This window comes from Malaclemys terrapin, chromosome 2, assembly GCF_027887155.1.
Source record: "Malaclemys terrapin pileata isolate rMalTer1 chromosome 2, rMalTer1.hap1, whole genome shotgun sequence".
Taxonomy (NCBI): domain Eukaryota; kingdom Metazoa; phylum Chordata; order Testudines; family Emydidae; genus Malaclemys; species Malaclemys terrapin.
In genome coordinates, this window is record NC_071506.1 from 158165 (window position 1) to 177301 (window position 19137).

Genomic DNA, 19137 nt, shown 5'->3' on the forward strand with positions numbered 1-19137 from the left:
CTGATTCTTGCCCTCTGACAGCCCCCCAGGATCCCTGCCCCATCCAACCATCCCTTCTCCCTGTCCCCAACCGCCCCCAGAATCTCCGCCCCTGACTGCCCCCCCACCCCATCCAACCCCCCCCCTCCTTCCTGACTGCCCCCCTGGGACCTCTACCCCCATCCAACCCCCCTGTTCCCCGCCCTCACCCCTATCCACACCCTCGCCCCATGACCACCCCCCCCCCCAAATTCCCCTGCCTTCTGTCCATCCCACCCCCTTACTGCGCTGCCTGGAGCACCGGTGGCTGGCGGTGCTACAGCCGCACTGCACAGCTGGAGCCAGCCATGCCACCGCGCAGCACAGAGCACCAGATCAGGCCGGGCTCTGCAGCTGTGCTGCCCCAGGAGCTCACAGCCCCACCGCCCAGAGCATTGTGTCAGCAGCGTAGTGAGCTGAGGCTGCAGGGGAGTGGGAACAGCAGGGAAGGGGCCAGGGGCTAGCCTTCCAGGCCAGGAGCTCAGGGGCCGGGCAGGAGGGTCCTGTGGGCCGGATGTGGCCTGCGCACTGTAGTTTGCCCACCTCTGGGTTAGGACCAGCTGTCTCTGCCTATTCCCAGGCTGCATCTCTGTAGCCCGAGTACCTTTGTAGGCCTTCACCAAGGCCTGCAGTCTGGGGGTTTACCAGGCTGGAGCTCCCCAGCTCCTCTTGCCCTTGCCTAACATTGCTCTACTTCAGGTACCTTGCTCTCAGGCAGCTAGCCCTTCCTACTCCAGGCCTAGAGTGGGACTCATACAGTGCCTGGCCCACAGCCCTCTTATCAGGGCCACCTGGGCCCTGATTGAGCTGGCCACACCTGTGGTCCGCTACTCACTCAGGTGCTCTCACTGCTTTTCCCAGCCGCAGCCCTCTCCAGGACTGCTTTTAACCTCTGCCTACTGGAGTGGGGCAGCAGCCCCCCCTACAGGTATATATTTAAGTTGAACCTGGTGTCTTTAAAAAGTTTCCATGCTGCTTGCAGGGATTTTACTTTTTGCGCTGTAGCTTTTAATTTCTGTTTCACTAACGTCCTCATTTTTGTGTAGTCCCCCTTTCTGAACTTAAATGCTACAGTGTTGGGCTCCTGTGGTGTTTCCCCCACCACAAGGATGTTAATTTAATTTTATTATTGTCACTATTACCAAGCAGTCCATCTTATATTCACCTCTTGGACCAGATCCTCTGCTCCACTTGGGACTAAATCAAGAATTGCCTCTCCTCTTGTGGGTTCCAGGACCAGCTGCTCCAAGAAGCAGTCATTTAAGGTGTCAAGAAACCTTATCTCCGCATCATGTCCTGAGGTGACATGTACCCAATCAATATGGGGATAGTTGAAATCCCCCATTATTTTTGAGTTTTTTATTTTAATAGCCTCTCTAATCTCCCTGAGCATTTCAGTCACTATCACCATCCTGGTCAGGTGGTTGGTAATATATCCCTACTGCTATATTCTTATTATTAGAGCATGGAATTACCATCCATAGAGATTCTATGATACAGTTTAGTTCATTTAAGATTTTTTACTTCATTTGATTCTATGCTTTCTTTCACATATCGTGCCACTCCCCCACTAGCACGACCTGTTCTGTCCTTCCAATATATTTTGTACCCTGCTATTACTGTGTCCCATTGATTATCCTCATTCCACCAAGTTTCTGTGATGCCTATTACATCAATATCATAGATTCATAGATTCATAGATTATAGGACTGGAAGGGACCTCGAGAGGTCATCGAGTCCAGTCCCCTGCCCGCATGGCAGGACCAAATACTGTCTAGACCATCCCTGATAGACATTTATCTAACCTACTCTTAAATATCTGCAGAGACGGAGATTCCACAACCTCCCTAGGCAATTTGTTCCAGTGTTTAACCACCCTGACAGTTAGGAACTTTTTCCTAATGTCCAACCTAGACCTCCCTTGCTGCAGTTTAAGCCCATTGTTTCTGGTTCTATCCTTAGAGGCTAAGGTGAACAAGTTCTCTCCCTCCTCCTTATGACATCCTTTTAGATACTTGAAAACTGCTATCATGTCCCCTCTCAGTCTTCTCTTTTCTAAACTAAACAAACCCAGTTCTTTCAGCCTTCCTTCATAGGTCATGTTCTCAAGACCTTTAATCATTCTTGTTGCTCTTCTTTGGACCCTTTCCAATTTCTCCACATCTTTTTTAAAATGCGGCGCCCAGAACTGGACACAATACTCCAGCTGAGGCTCATTTATCCTCATTTAATACGAGGCACTCTAGTTCACCAATCTTATTATTTAGACTTCTAACATTGGTATATAAGCACTTTTAAAACTTGTCACTTTTTAGCTGTCTGCCATTATATGATGTAATTGAATGGGACTTTTTTTTCATTTGACTGTTTCTCATCAGAGCCTCCCTGTATTTTATCATCGTCCATCCTCTCCTCCTTACTAGGACATAGAGAATCTTCATTAATAGATCCTCCCCTAAGGGATGTCTCTGTCCGAACCACGTGCTCCTCTGCACCTTTCAGCTTTCCCCCAGCCCTTAGTTTAAAAAGTGCTCAATGACCTTTTTAATTTTAAGTGCCAGCAATCTGGTTCCATTTTGGTTTAAGGTGGAGCCCATCCTTCCTGTATAGGCTCCCCCTTTCCCAAAAGTTTCCCCAGTTCCTAATAAATCTAAACCCCTCTTCCCTACATCATCATCTCATCCATGCATTGAGACCCTGCAGTTCTGCCTGTCTAATTGGCCCTGCGCGTGGAACTGGAAGCATTTCAAAGAATGCTACCATGGAGGTCCTGGACTTCAATCTGTTACCTAGCAGCCTAAATTTGGCCTCCAGGACTTCTCTCCTATCCTTCCCTATGTCACTGGTACCTACATGTACCACGACCATTGGCTCCTCCCCAGCACTATACATAAGTCTATCTAGAGGTCTCGAGAGATCTGCAACCTTTGCACCAGGCAGGCAAGTCACCATGCAGTTCTCCTGATCATCGCAAACCCATCTATTTTTGTTTCTAATGATTGAATCGCCCATTACTAATACCTGCCTTTTCCTAGTGACTGGAGTTCCCTCAACTGGAGAGGTATTCTCAGTGTGAGAGGATAACACAACATAATCTGAAAGGAGTGTCCCAACTGTGGGATCGTTTCCCTGTGCTTCCCCCTGTATCCACAAGGCTTGTTACCCTATCAAAGGACCCCTCTTATGTACCTCTCTGTCACCCTTAGCTCCTCCAGTTCAGCCACTCTGGTCTCCAAAGCCCGTAAACTGTCTCTGAGGGCCAGGAGCTCCTTGCACTGAATGCATGCATATGCTGCCTGCCCATAGGGCAGGTAATTATACATGCTGCATTGGGTGCAATATACTGGATCGCCCCCACTCTGTTGCTGAACTTCTGCCTGCATTATCTTTTTACTCCTGAAGCTGTACCTTTGTTGTTGTTTTGTTTTCATCAGGGGGTGGTTTTAGGCTTTAAGTTTAAAGAAGTTTAAGGAATGTTAAGTGTATCTAACCGCCCCCCCTTACACTCCGCCTGTAAACTCCCTCACAAAACTCCCCTGTTAGCCTCTCCCGTTCGCTCCCTTCCCACCAAACCTTTTGTGTGTGTTAATTGGTATTTAATAAAAACATACTCTCTGAAAGATAACCAATCTTTATTTGTCTCCTACACATGTTGGTTGCTGCTGGAATTAATTCAAAGTGGTAATTTGATCATCATGGTCAGTAATCATCAAAATCTTCATGCAAGATTTTGGAAAGAAGGAATCACTCCCTACAGTAAAGGAGGAGAAGCCTCGTACCCCTAAGGCTGGAGAGTCTGCTGCCACCACTGCGAATAGGAAACGTAGGGTAGTGGTGGTCGGAGACTCTCTGCTGAGGGGGACGGAGGCGCCCATCTGTCGCCCTGACATTTCATCTCGAGAGGTATGCTGCCTGCCGGGGGCCCGTATCCGAGACGTTACGGAGGCATTGTCGAGGATTATCCGGCCCTCTGACTACTACCCCATGCTACTCATCCATGTGGGCACAAATGATACTGCGCGGTGTGACACTGAGCGGATCAAGAGTGACTACAGGGCTCTGGGAGCACGGGTGAAGGAGTTTGGAGCACAGGTGGTATTCTCTTCAATTCTTCCTGTTAAAGGTAGGGGCCCGGGCAGAGACAGATGCATCATGGAGGTGAATGCCTGGCTGCGAAGATGGTGTCGCCAGGAGGGCTTTGGCTTCCTAGACCACGGGATGCTATTCGAGGAAGGACTGCTAGGCAGAGATGGCGTTCACCTTTCGAGGAGAGGGAAGACCCTATTCGGACACAGACTGGCTAACCTAGTGAGGAGGGCTTTAAACTAGGTTCGACGGGGACAGGTGAGCAAAGCCCACAGGTAAGTGGGGAACATGGAGACCGGGGAAATGAGTCGGAAACAAGAGGGAGTGTGGGCTATATTGGCAGAGAGAAAGGAGAGTCAGGAAAAAACTGGGAGGAAAGATCAAACCAGTATTTTAGATGCCTATATACAAATGCGAGAAGTATGGGGAATAAGCAGGAAGAACTGGAAGTGCTAATAAATAAATACAACTATGACATTGTTGGCATCACTGAAACTTGGTGGGATAATACACATGATTGGAATGTTGGTGTGGATGGGTACAGCTTGCTCAGGAAGGATAGACAGGGGAAAAAGGGAGGAGGTGTTGCCTTATATATTAAAAATGTACACACTTGGACAGAGGTAGAGATGGACATAGGAGACGGAAGTGTTGAGAGTCTCTGGGTTAGGCTTAAAGGGGCAAAAAACAAGGGAGATGTCATGCTAGGCGTCTACTACAGGCCACCTAACCAGGTGGAAGAGGTGGATGAGGCTTTTTTCAAGCAACTAACAAAATCATCCAAAGCCCAAGACTTGGTGGTGATGGGGGACTTCAACTATCCGGATATATGTTGGGAAAATAACACAGCGGGGAACAGACTATCCAACAAATTCTTGGACTGCATTGGAGACAACTTTTTATTTCAGAAGGTTGAAAAAGCTACTAGGGGGGAAGCTGTTCTAGACTTGATTTTAACAAATAGGGAGGAACTCGTTGAGAATGTGAAAGTAGAAGGCAGCCTGGGTGAAAGTGATCATGAAATCATAGACTTTGCAATTCTAAGGAAGGGTAGAAGGGAGAACAGCAAAATAGAGACAATGGATTTCAGGAAGGCAGATTTTGGGAAGCTCAGAGAGCTGATAGGTAAGGTCCCATGGGAATCAAGACTGAGGGGAAAAACAACTGAGGAGAGTTGGCAGTTTTTCAAAGGGACACTATTAAGGGCCCAAAAGCAAGCTATTCCGCTGGTTAGGAAAGATAGAAAATGTGGCAAAAGACCACCTTGGCTTAACCACGAGATCTTGCACGATCTAAAAAATAAAAAGGAGTCATATAAAAAATGGAAACTAGGACAGATTACAAAGGATGAATATAGGCAAACAACACAGGAATGCAGGGGCAAGATTAGAAAGGCAAAGGCACAAAATGAGCTCAAACTAGCTACGGGAATAAAAGGAAACAAGAAGACTTTTTATCAATACATTAGAAGCAAGAGGAAGACCAAAGACAGGGTAGGCCCACTGCTTAGTGAAGAGGGAGAAACAGTAACAGGAAACTTGGAAATGGCAGAGATGCTTAATGACTTCTTTGTTTCGGTCTTCACCGAGAAGTCTGAAGGAATGCCTAACATAGTGAATGCTAATGGGAAGGGGGTAGGTTTAGCGGATAAAATAAAAAAAGAACAAGTTAAACATCACTTAGAAAAGTTAGATGCCTGCAAGTCACCCGGGCCTGATGAAATGCATCCTAGAATACTCAAGGAGCTAATAGAGGAGGTATCTGAGCCTCTAGCTATTATCTTTGGAAAGTCATGGGAGACGGGAGAGATTCCAGAAGACTGGAAAAGGGCAAATATAGTGCCCATCTATAAAAAGGGAACTAAAAACAACCCAGGTAACTACAGACCAGTTAGTTTAACTTCTGTGCCAGGGAAGATAATGGAGCAAGTAATTAAGGAAATCATCTGCCAACACTTGGAAGGTGGTAAGGTGATAGGGAATAGCCAGCATGGATTTGTGAAGAACAAATCATGTCAAACCAATCTGATAGCTTTCTTTGATAGGATAACGAGCCTTGTGGATAAGGGTGAAGCGGTGGATGTGGTATACCTAGACTTTAGTAAGGCATTTGATACGGTCTCGCATGATATTCTTATCGATAAACTAGGCAAATACAAATTAGATGGGGCTACTATAAGGTGGGTGCATAACTGGCTGGATAATCGTACTCAGAGAGTTGTTATTAATGGTTCCCAATCCTGCTGGAAAGGCGTAACGAGTGGGGTACCGCAGGGGTCTGTTTTGGGACCGGCTCTGTTCAATATCTTCATCAACGACTTAGATATTGGCATAGAAAGTACGCTTATTAAGTTTGCGGATGATACCAAACTGGGAGGGATTGCAACTACTTTGGAGGACAGGGTCATAATTCAAAATGATCTGGACAAATTGGAGAAATGGTCTGAGTTAAACAGGATGAAGTTTAACAAAGACAAATGCAAAGTGCTCCACTTAGGAAGGAAAAATCAATTTCACACATACAGAATGGGAAAAGACTGTCTAGGAAGGAGTACGGCAGAAAGGGATCTAGGGGTTATAGTGGACCACAAGCTAAATATGAGTCAACAGTGTGATGCTGTTGCAAACAAAGCAAACATGATTCTGGGATGCATTAACAGGTGTGTTGTGAGCAAGACACGAGAAGTCATTCTTCCGCTCTACTCTGCTCTGGTTAGGCCTCAGCTGGAGTATTGTGTCCAGTTCTGGGCGCCGCATTTTAAAAAAGATGTGGAGAAACTGGAAAGGGTCCAAAGAAGAGCAACAAGAATGATTAAAGGTCTTGAGAACATGACCTATGAAGGAAGGCTGAAAGAATTGGGTTTGTTTAGTTTGGAAAAGAGAAGACTGAGAGGGGACATGATAGCAGTTTTCAGGTATATAAAAGGGTGTCATAAGGAGGAGGGAGAGAACTTGTTCACCTTAGCCTCTAAGGATAGAACCAGAAACAATGGGTTTAAACTGCAGCAAGGGAGGTCTAGATTGGACATTAGGAAAAAGTTCCTAACTGTCAGGGTGGTTAAACACTGGAACAAATTGCCTAGGGAGGTTGTGGAATCTCCGTCTCTGGAGATATTTAAGGGTAGGTTAGATAAATGTCTACTAGGGATGGTCTAGGCAGTATTTGGTCCTGCCATGCGGGCAGGGGACTGGACTCGATGACCTCTCGAGGTCCCTTCCAGTCCTAGAATCTATGAATCTATGAATCTATGAAAAAGACGGCAAGTTAACAAAGCATGACAGAGTGCTGTATAGAAAGACATATTACTGGAGCTCACTGTCAAATTGGTGCTTCAAAGCCTCCCTGATTCAAATAGCCTCCTGTTGTGCCCAACTAATAGCCCTGGTATCTGGCTGCTCAAAATAAGCTGCCAGGCAATCCTCTTCCATGCTCTACCCCAGGGGAAACTTTTCACCCTTAGCCTTGCAAATGTTATGGAGTGCCAAGCAGGCTACTATGACCATGGGAATATTTTCCTCATTTAGGTCTAACTTGCCATAAAGGTAGTGCCAACATGCTTTTAATCTGCCAAAGGCACATTCTACAGTCATTCTGCACCTGCCTGTTGTTGAAGCGCTCCTTGCTACTGTCCAGGTTTGTCATGTAAGGCTTCTTGAGCCATGGGAATAAGGAGTACACTGGGTCTCCAAGGATTACTATGAGCATTTTAATATCCCCCAGTGCAATCTTCTGGTCTGGAAAGAAAGTCCCTGCTTGCAGCTTTCTGTACAGGCTAATGTTCCCGAAGATGCATGCATTGTGCACCTTCCCGGATCACCCTGTGTTGATGTCAGTGAAACTGCCATGGTGCTCCACAAGCGCCTGCAATACCATAAATAAATACCCTTTCTATTGATGTATTCCATCACAAGATGGTCCAGGGCAGAATTGGGATATGTGTGCCATCTATCGCCCTGCCTCAGTTAGGGAATCCCATTGCCACAAAGCCATCCACTATTTCACGCACATTTTTAAGAGTGACAGTTCTTCATAGCAGGATATGATTAATGGCTCTGCACAGTTGCATTAACGCAGACCCAACAGTGGACTTCCCAACTCCAAACTGATTTGCAGCTGACCGGTAGCAGTCTGGAGTTGGCAGCTTCCACACAGTGATCACCACATGCTTCTCCACCGAGAGGGCAGCTCATTTTGGTGTCCTTGTGCTGCAGTGTTAGAGTGAGTGTCACATACAGTTCCAGGAAGGTGGCTTTCCACATCAGAAAGTTTTACAGCCACTGCTCATTATCCCAGACCTGCATAACGATGCAATCCCAGCACTCAGTGCTTGTTTCCCGAGTCCAAAAACTGGTGTTTAGATGCTGCTTGTAATTATTAGAACTGGGAGCACTGGCTGTTGGGAATCTGAAAGGACAGGAAACAGGAAGGAGGGGGAGGAGTTGAGAAGGCTGAGAGAGTTACAGGGTGTGCAGCTACAGCTTGGAGAAGAGACTTGCACTGTAAATAAAGTTCTGTTGAAGTTGTTAATACTTTGCCTGGCGGATACAACATTTTGGCGACGAGGATGGATCTTCTGCCTCTGAACCCACCTGCACCTTTTCTGCAAAGCCCAGGTGAGCCTCCAATTGCTTTTACTGCTTGGATCCGTATGTTTGAGACTTATCTGCTTGCAATCAGTGCTACAGAGATTTCTGAAGTAAGAAAGCGTGCTCTGCTAATCCACTGCCTTGGAGCAGAAGGGCAGCGTATATTTTACACTTTTCCCCTTGCAGATGATAAATATGAGACTGCACTCACTGCATTAAAGAACTTTTTTGTGCCAAAAGTGAATGTAGTAGCTAATCGCTACAGATTTTGCCAGCTTAAGCAGAAACCAGGGGAGACTATAATGCTTCCCTGAGGAGCCTGATTGTAACTTGTGACTTTGGGAATATGGCAGATGAGATGATTAGAGTTCCTCATTGAGAAAACAACAATGCTTCATGTAAGAGAACGCTTATTTCTAGAACCACAACTTACACTAGAAAAAGCAATAACCATTGCTACTCAGATTGAGTCAGCTACAGCTGAAGCCAAAATAATGAGCCAGGGTACAGGAGGCCCAGTCCAGGCTGTGACTCCTTTGCAGAAAAGTTCACTATCGCTGCAGACAAACAATTGCAAAAGGAAAACTAATGAAAAACCACTGAATCAGCAAATGCAAAATACAGTAAAAGCATGCTTTCGCTGTGGATCCCCACAACATCTTGCAAGCTACACAGGATGTCCAGCAAAAGTAGCTCAGTGCAATCATTGCAAAAAGATTGGGCATTTTGCTAAAGTATGTCGCAGTAGCCAGTTCAATCAACAGGTGCATGCAGTTACAATGCCAGATGTTACTGTGCTGAGTGTAGACAAAATCACTACTGCACATATTCCAGAACAGATAAAGTGCACTGTAAATGTTTCTGCCATACCCTCAGGCAAATCACACTCTATTCAGCTAATGTTGGACACTGGCTCAGCAGTATCTATACTACCTGATTCCATCTATGTGCATTACTTTAAAGATGTGCCTCTTACTGAACCCAAACTTCACTTGGTATGCTATTTGAAAAACCATATTCCAGTACATCGCTGCCTGCCAGCAATAGTTACTTTTGGAGATCGCTGTGTAACTGCGGAGTTCTACATTGTCCACAAAGGCACTGCTATCCTTGGCAGAGATTTATTAGCTGCTTTAAATCTCAGGGTAGTTAATGGACGAATTGATCTTCCTCAGCGAAGCACTCTTGTGGTATACACACCAGTTTCAGCTGGGACCCAACTCCAGGTTGAGGAGAAACTCGGCTGTGCTTATGGGTTTCTGCATAAAGTTAAAATGCGAAATAATGTGATGCTTGTACGACCATTTTCAGTCAGGGAAGCTGTTTCAAAGGAACTTAGAAAACTTGTTCAAAAGGACATTATTGAAGAGATTAATAGAGGAGGTATCTGAGCCTCTAGCTATTATCTTTGGAAAGTCATGGGAGGCAGGAGAGATTCCAGAAGACTGGAAAAGGGCAAATATAGTGCCCATCTATAAAAAGGGAAATAAAAACAACCCAGGTAACTACAGACCAGTTAGTTTAACTTCTGTGCCAGGGAAGATAATGGAGCAAGTAATTAAGGAAATCATCTGCAAACACTTGGAAGGTGGTAAGGTGATAGGGAACAGCCAGCATGGATTTGTGAAGAACAAATCATGTCAAACCAATCTGATAGCTTTCTTTGATAGGATAACGAGCCTTGTGGATAAGGGTGAAGCGGTGGATGTGGTATACCTAGACTTTAGTAAGGCATTTGATACGGTCTCGCATGATATTCTTATCGATAAACTAGGCAAATACAAATTAGATGGGGCTACTATAAGGTGGGTGCATAACTGGCTGGATAACCGTACTCAGAGAGTTGTTATTAATGGTTCCCAATCCTGCTGGAAAGGCGTAACGAGTGGGGTTCCGCAGGGGTCTGTTTTGGGACCGGCTCTGTTCAATATCTTCATCAACGACTTAGATATTGGCATAGAAAGTACGCTTATTAAGTTTGCGGATGATACCAAACTGGGAGGGATTGCAACTACTTTGGAGGACAGGGTCATAATTCAAAATGATCTGGACAAATTGGAGAAATGGGCTGAGGTAAACAGGATGAAGTTTAACAAAGACAAATGCAAAGTGCTCCACTTAGGAAGGAAAAATCAATTTCACACATACAGAATGGGAAAAGACTGTCTAGGAAGGAGTACGGCAGAAAGGGATCTAGGGGTTATAGTGGACCACAAGCTAAATATGAGTCAACAGTGTGATGCTGTTGCAAAAAAAGCAAACATGATTCTGGGATGCATTAACAGGTGTGTTGTGAGCAAGACACGAGAAGTCCTTCTTCCGCTCTACTCTGCTCTGGTTAGGCCTCAGCTGGAGTATTGTGTCCAGTTCTGGGCGCCGCATTTTAAAAAAGATGTGGAGAAATTGGAAAGGGTCCAAAGAAGAGCAACAAGAATGATTAAAGGTCTTGAGAACATGACCTATGAAGGAAGGCTGAAAGAACTGGGTTTGTTTAGTTTGGAAAAGAGAAGACTGAGAGGGGACATGATAGCAGTTTTCAGGTATCTAATAGGGTGTCATAAGGAGGAGGGAGAGAACTTGTTCACCTTAGCCTCTAAGGATAGAACCAGAAACAATGGGTTTAAACTGCAGCAAGGGAGGTCTAGGTTGGACATTAGGAAAAAGTTCCTAACTGTCAGGGTGGTTAAACACTGGAACAAATTGCCTAGGGAGGTTGTGGAATCTCCGTCTCTGGAGATATTTAAGAGTAGGTTAGATAAATGTCTATCAGGGATGGTCTAGACAGTATTTGGTCCTGCCATGCGGGCAGGGGACTGGACTCGATGACCTCTCGAGGTCCCTTCCAGTCCTATAATCTATGAATCTATAACTCCTCGGAATGGGTTTCACCTATAGTAGTGACACAGAAGAAGGGTGGAGACATTCGCCTTTGTGTGGACTTAAGGGAGCCAAATAAAGCTATTGTGATTGACAGCCATCCTCTTCTTCACATAGGAAGAAGTATTTGCAGAATTCTGTGGAGCAAAGATGTTTTCTACTCTTGATTTGCAGAGCGCATAGCACCAGGTTATGTTGCATGAAGATAGCAGAGACCTCAGAGCATTTATTACACATGAGGGACTATATCGTTTTAAACGTGTTCCATATGGTCTTGCATCAGCCCCAAGTGCCTTCCAAAAAATGATGTAATTGATTCTGAAGAATCAACATGGAGTTCAGTGCTATTTGGATGATATTATTGTGTTTGGAAATACTACTGAGGAGCATGACAATAACCTGCAGTCTGTACTAAACTGCATCAGCAAAGCAGGCCTCAAGCTCAATAGGTCCAAATGCAAATTTAGACAAACTGAACTCTCCTTTCTGGGGCATACAATTTCACAGGCTGGACTAAAATCTGATCCAGATCATATCCTGGCAATTTCAAATGCTCCTCCTCCAACAGATTTGTAAACCTTACGTTTCTTCTTGGGTCTTACCTCCTGGTATGCAAAATTCATTCCCAATTATGCTTCTGTCATTGAATCATTACGAGAATTACTACGGAGAAGTTCAGCCTTAGTGTGGACAACGGATGCACAAGTTAGTTTCAAAAGGGTGAAAGACTTGATTGTACATAGTCCAGTACTTGCATTATTCAGTCCCGCATTGCCCACAATTGTAACTACTGATGCTTCTGATTATGGACTTGGGGCTGTCCTCACACAACTTCATGAGGACAACACAGAGAGGACTGTTGCATTTGCTTCAAGGACACTATGCTAAGAGAAAGACAGTTGAACAGAACCAAGCAAAGTTTAAGGCTTTCACAGACAAATGGCGGGGTGCTAAGGAACCAAAGTTTGAGTGTGGTTCCTTTGTTAGAAAACGAAAACCTGGAATCTTATGCAAAGGGGACCATAAATTCACAACTCCTCTTAAAATCATAGAGAAGAAGGGACCTTACACCTATCGACTTTCTGATGGGCAGGTATGGAATGCTTCTTATCTTGCACCTGCCTATGCACCAAGAGGAGATTATGCCAATACCCAGTCTGCATTGGATGACTTCACTGTAGAACCAATACAACAAGACATTGCACTGGAACCGGGGCTTGAGAGACGGCCTGTCAGATCTAGACGACCACCTGCCTGGACTAAAGACTATGTTATGTAGTATCTACAGTGTTTTCAGTGTAATATTCCTGCCAACAGTATAGTGTCTTGTTTCATATTTGTTCCTGGGGTTAGAACAACAATGTTTATTTTAATTTGTAAAGTTTCTTAAGAGAGGAGGGAATGTGGTGTTTAGATGCTGCTTGTAATTATTAGAACTGGGAGCACTGGCTGTTGGGAGTCTGAAAGGACAGGAAACAGGAAGGAGGGGGGAGGAGTTGAGGAGGCTGGGAGAGTTACAGGGTGTGCAGCTACAGCTTGGAGAAGAGACTTGCACTGTAAATAAAGTTCTGTTGAAGTTGTTAATACTTTGCCTGGTGGATACAACACAAAAGCAATAGTCCACCTTGTGCAGCTGCTCCATGAATGACAAAAGTAATCTGGTGTTGGTTTTTTTCCATGGCACACAGCAGGTCAGGCACCTCTGACTCCTTTTCAGATTGGGTACTCATGATATACTGCATGACCAGCCGTAATGTGTTCATAACAGTGACCACAAAGGTAGAGAGCAGTGCAGGATCTATCCTTTCAGACAGAGATGGTGAGCATACATAAACAGGGGTAGTTGAAAAATGCCGCAAAATGCAATTGGAAGCCAGTGGAATGATGGGACAGAAAAAATGCATCATGGGACATTGAGTCCACACCCATGATGCACTGCAATCCATTCTGCCTTCCCACAACTCCTAGCTGCAGAAGGTGGCAAGTAGCACAGTGGGATAACTACTTATAGTGAACTGCTCTTTCTGTCGATGCTAGAGCACTAACTGTGGATGTGCTCTGCCGACAGAAGGAGCCTTGTGTGAACATGCACAAGTGATGTAATTATACCAGTTTTTGATCGTTGGTGTAACTTGCATTGACAAAACTCTGTAGTGTAGACAAGGCCTTAGAGTGTCACAGCTAAATACAAAGTGGAATGGCTTGTTTACCATAAGGAATTATCATGTAAGAGACCATTCAAGATGAAGTGGACAGTTAACACCTCTGCAGTCATAGGACAATGGAGAGTTAGTAGGTTATAGATTGTTGTAATGAACCATAAATCCAGTGTCTTTATTGAGTCCATGATTTTTAGTGTCTAACAAAGTTATGAATTTAAGCTCCCAGGCTTGTCTTTTGAAGGTGTTGCGCAGATTTCCTGTGAGGATGCAGACTGGGCGGTCAGATATGGAGTGATCATTTTGTGAAAAGTCTTCTCTCATGGGTGATATGGTGTTTTTGTCTTTTATCGTTTGAGAGCATTGTAGCACATTAGCATACTGCGCACTAATTGTCCATGTGGACCCTGTTGCCACACCCTAAAAGTTCCCTGGTGCACTCTGGATCTTCTCAACTTTGAAATGAAAGTAACTCAAATGCATGGCAGCAGGATCCACACAGATTGTGTGAGGTTTGCTAGTCCTCTGCAAATTTATACCCCAGGTTGCTGCACACTAACTGTTCATCTAGACAAGCCCCCAGAAATAATATATAAAATCAGAATTATACCTCCAACAGTACATTTCAGTTGCAGAACAAGGAGGGAACAGCTATGGTTGGTAGCTTGATGGAGTAATGAAGAGTAGTATGAACATGCCAGTGAGAAGTGGCTGGGTCACTTTACTATTCATTTTTAGACTTTCAAATAATTTGGTTTAATTCATACAGTACTGCTGTTTGTAATATGTGTATATAAAAATTGTGGGTTAGATCCTCAGATGGTGCAAGTCAGTGTGGTACTGTTGAAGTCAATGAAAGGACACAGATTTTAAATCACCAGAGGATCTGGCCCTGCATATATTTGAGTGGATCTATCCCCTCACCTTCATAGTGCAGCTGACTGTGTTTTGTACAGCACATTGAACATTATGGCCATGATCTTGACTAGGGCTTACTGATTTCATATATAAAGTTATTAGAGGTGTAGAACTTGGTGTAGAACAGGGGTCTCAAACATGCAGCCCGCCATAGGCGCTGACTCCGTGGGTGCTCCAGGGCTGGAGCACCCACGGGGGAAAATTAGTGGGTGCTCTGCACCTACTGGCAGCCAAGCTCCCCAACCCCACCTCCTCCTCCCCTCCCCGAGCACGCCACGTACCCGCGCCTCCACCTACCTCCCAGCACTTCCTGCCCAGCCGCCACCAAACAGCTGTTTGAACGCTCTGGGGCGAGGGGGAGGAGCAGGAACATGGCGCGCTCAGGGGAGGAGGAGGGGACGAGGCGGGGTGGGGACGGGGATTTGGGGCAGGGAAGGGAGTGGAGTTGAGGTGGGGACTTTGGGGAAGGGGTTCGAAAGGGGGCAGGGAAGGGGAAGAGAGGTAAAAGATAAATTAATGGATCCTTGCAGCACCGCTACATTCAGCGTTTCTTCAGCAGTAATTTAGCGGGGGATGTAAAGAATATAATTTGCACTGATGTCTTTGAGCTACTCATTAGGGGAGGAGATTCTTGGGGCAGCGGTATGAAGGAGGTAAATGGACTCATTCTTGTGAATGATGTTAGTTACTTTAAATCCATCTGTTCTGTGGAACAGGACAGGAGCTTTCTTCTTTCTGTATGACTCAATTCTTTTCTTCCCCCATGTTAGTGAGTTTCCCTCATTCTGTCTCTTCCCATTCTCCCAGTCACTTTCATTCTGCTTTTTGGTTACTCTTCCAGTCACCTGTGGTCTGATTTTCAGGGCCATTTCCAACGAGGCCTCAAGTGAGAGAGAGAGAGAGAGAGAGAGAGAGAGAGAGAGAGAGAGGCAATTTGAGACCTTAGGGCTAAACATGAACGCTGCCTACAAGTGGGCACATCATGGGCTGGGGTCAGTTGTCAGAGTTCAGTGGAAGTCAGTGGAGCTATGGCAATTTACACCAGCTGAGGATCTGCCCCAGCATTTCTAGTCTCTGGGGCTATTATAACATATTGCCTAATAAGGCCAATTGCCACCTGGATTACTTTGGTTATATATTATGCCCCGTTCCCCTACTCTTCATCTGGCTGTTTGCCTTTCATCTTGTAAGGTCTTTGGAGATGGACTGGGCCGCCTTCTGTGTTTGGAGGTTGCCTAGCATATTGTGGGTGCTAGTGAAAACAAACAATAACAATAATCACCAGTAATTCATATGATTGAGTTTGTGACCACCCATCCTCCAGGTAGTAAAGCTTAGTTTGAATCTACTCTGACATTTCCAAAGTGCATCGAAAAAAGAACACTCATGGAAGAAAAGAGTTTTCCAAGACAAATGGGAGAATTTATATTTTTTCACAGAGGTAAAAGATAAAATTCAATGCCTTATTTGTCAGCAAACAGTGCTGTTCCCAAGGAGTATAACATGCGTCGGCACTATGACATGATACACCATGAAAAATATGATGCATTCACTGGAAAAATCCGAGAGGAAAAAGTTCGGCAACTTAAAGCGGCATTTGCCAAGCAAAGAAATTTCTTTTAGGAGATTAACAAGTCTAGCAAAGATTCAGTAAGAGCAAGTTTTGTGATAAGCGAATGATAGCTAAATCATTGCAACCTTTTACAGAAGACCTATTCATAAAAGAATGTCTTGTGAAGGCCAGCGAAATTTTATGTCCTGATAGGAAGAAAGTTTTTGAAGGCATAAGCTTGTCTTCCAATACAATTGCCTGCAGGACAATGGATTTAGCAGATAATGTGCAAAAACAATTGATTCAAATGGCAAAAGACTTCGAAGCATTTTCAATTGCTCTTGCTGAGAGTAGAGATGCATCAGATACTGCACAATGTGCAGTGTTCATTAGAGGTGTGGATTGTAATTTGAATATAATTGAAGAATTGCTAGACTTAGTGCCACCGAAGAGTACCACAACGTGATGTGACATATTTCAAGGACTAGACGAGTGCATTGAAAAAGCTGCGCTGCCATGGAACAAACTCTTATCTTTGGCTACGGACGGTGCGCCATCAATGTGCTCTGAAAACGTTGGTGTGGTTGGATTATTGAAGACCAAACTGAACAGCCTCAATATACCAAGAATTAACTTCACCAGTATACATTGTATTTTGCACCAAGAAGCCCTGTGTTGTAAAAGTCTACAAATGAAGGAAGTTATGGATGTAGTTGTTAAAACCGTTAATTTTATACGTGCACAAGGGCTGAATCACAGACAGTTCACTTCTTTTCTAGCAAGTATGGACAGCGAATATGGGGAACTTCTGTATCACACTGAAGTTAGATGGCTGAGTCATGGAAATGTTTTTTGATGCCTTCATGAAAATGAAAAACAAGGAGGTTCCACAGCTTGTTGATTCCACTTTTATCTGCAACCTTGCTTTTCTAACAGATGTAACTGATCACCTGAATGCACCAAACTTAAAGCTTCAGGGTAGAAAACAGGTGATAACACAGATGTATGACAGTGTTAAGTCATTCAAAGTTAAGCTTACTTTGTGGGGGAAACAGCTGACTGCTGGCAATTTGGTCCATTTCTCGACTCTGAATTCCTTAGGAAGAGTTGAACCCAAATCCTTGAAAGAATATGCAGATATCATTTCTAACTTATACAAACAGTTTGACATGTGGTTTAAAGATTTCAAGGCACTTGAATTGTACAGGGAGATTTTGGCAAACCAGTTAAGTGCCTGAAACCTCTATGGCTTATTGCTAAAAGCAGCCAAGTCAGCAGGCTGTAAAGTGGCCATGCAGCAGCCTCAGCTTGACCAAGGCAGGAGGGGAGGGGTTTTGGGGTGCCACAGAAAGGGCAGCTTGACCCCGTGTCCTTCCTGATAAGAATTGTGTTGAAGTTGCTGATACATGTACACCTCTACCCCGATATAACGCGACCTGATATAACACTAATTCGGATATAATGTGGTAAAGCAGTGCTTGGGGGGGGGGGGGGAGGGCTGCGCACTCCGGCGGATCAAAGCAAGTTCGATATAAAGCGGTTTCACCTATAACGCAGTAAGATGTTTTGGCTCCTGAGGACAGCGTTATATCGGGGTAGAGGTGTATTTTAGAAGAGCAGGATATGCTCAGGAATGTGTCTAACAGAGTCTCAAGGCTGCAAACTCGGGGAAAATACCACACCTGGTTAATCAATAATCAGAAGGAAACCTCTTGCTGGACCATTGAAACTGTTTGCTTAACAAGTTTTCTTTAAGGGACATGTTATTGTATTACTATGTATAAATAAAGGGAAAATGTTTGAGGTAGTGGGACTGGTCTCTCCCTCTGGATGCAGTTTGTGTTCCCCACCGGCAGATGGGCTGCTGCTGTGCCACCCGAGAGCCACACTCAGCTTCGGTAATTATCAAGGGTTGGGGGCGTTTTACTAACCTGTTGCAGACATGTGTAAGTGCTTGATACTAAGGCCTGTCTACAATGGGAGGGGGATCGACCTAAGACACGCAACTTCAGCTATGAGAATAGCGTAGCTGAAGTTGACGTATCTTAGTTTGACTTACCTCGCGCCCTCACGGTGCGGGGTCAATTGCCGCGGGTCCCCAGTCGACTTTGCTTCCGCCTCTCGCCGAGCTGGAGTTCAGCAGTCGACGGGAGAGCGATCGGGGATCGATTTATCGCGTCTACACTACACGAGATAAATCGATCCCAAATAGATAGATCGCTACCCGCCAATCCGGCGAGTAGTGTAGATGTAACCTTAGTAAAGTTTAGCTTTAAGTGAAAGCACTCTTGTGTTGTCCTGTTTGTGCCAGCCATCTATCAGTCGGACGGCCGTGTCTCCCCTGATTTATTTCCTGACACCACCGCGCACAGAGAAAAAGTTACTAAGAGCTTTGGGTTGAAAGAACCCCAGGTAACAGAACCACATTTTCAACTTTTTTCCACATCATTTGCTGTGGACATTGACAATGTTGCAGAGGAAATGCAGATGGAGTTAGTGGAGCTTCAGTGTGATAGCATTTTGAAGCAGAAGTATAAAAACGTTGGAATTCCAGTATTCTAACGGTTTCTTTGACAAGAAAGATTTCCCATGTTATTCTCTGCTTCCGCAAGGGTAATGGCAATGTTTGGAAGTACATATATATGTGAACAGTTTTTCTCTTCCATGAAGATTAACAAATCTGTGTTAAGGTCAAGGCTCACTGATGAACATTTGCAAGCAACACTGAGATTGGTTTCGTCTCAGGATATCAAACCTAATATTGATGCTCTGGTTGTTCCAAAACACTGCCAGCTAAGTGGCCAAAAATGAAATGACTGTCAAAATTAGCACTGACTATTTGCATTACAGTTTTAAAAATTTAATACATTGACTTTACTATATTACTCTTCATTTTTTTTCATTTTTGACTATACTTTTGTATCATTGTATGAAAAGGTTT

The 19137-nt window shown here is 44.7% G+C and overlaps 1 protein-coding gene across 1 annotated transcript in view; it reads left to right on the forward strand.

The window, feature by feature from the left end:
- Positions 1-19137, forward strand: part of MAPK15 (mitogen-activated protein kinase 15) — a 158392-nt gene that overhangs the window by 100511 nt on the left and 38744 nt on the right. The window lies entirely within an intron of this gene.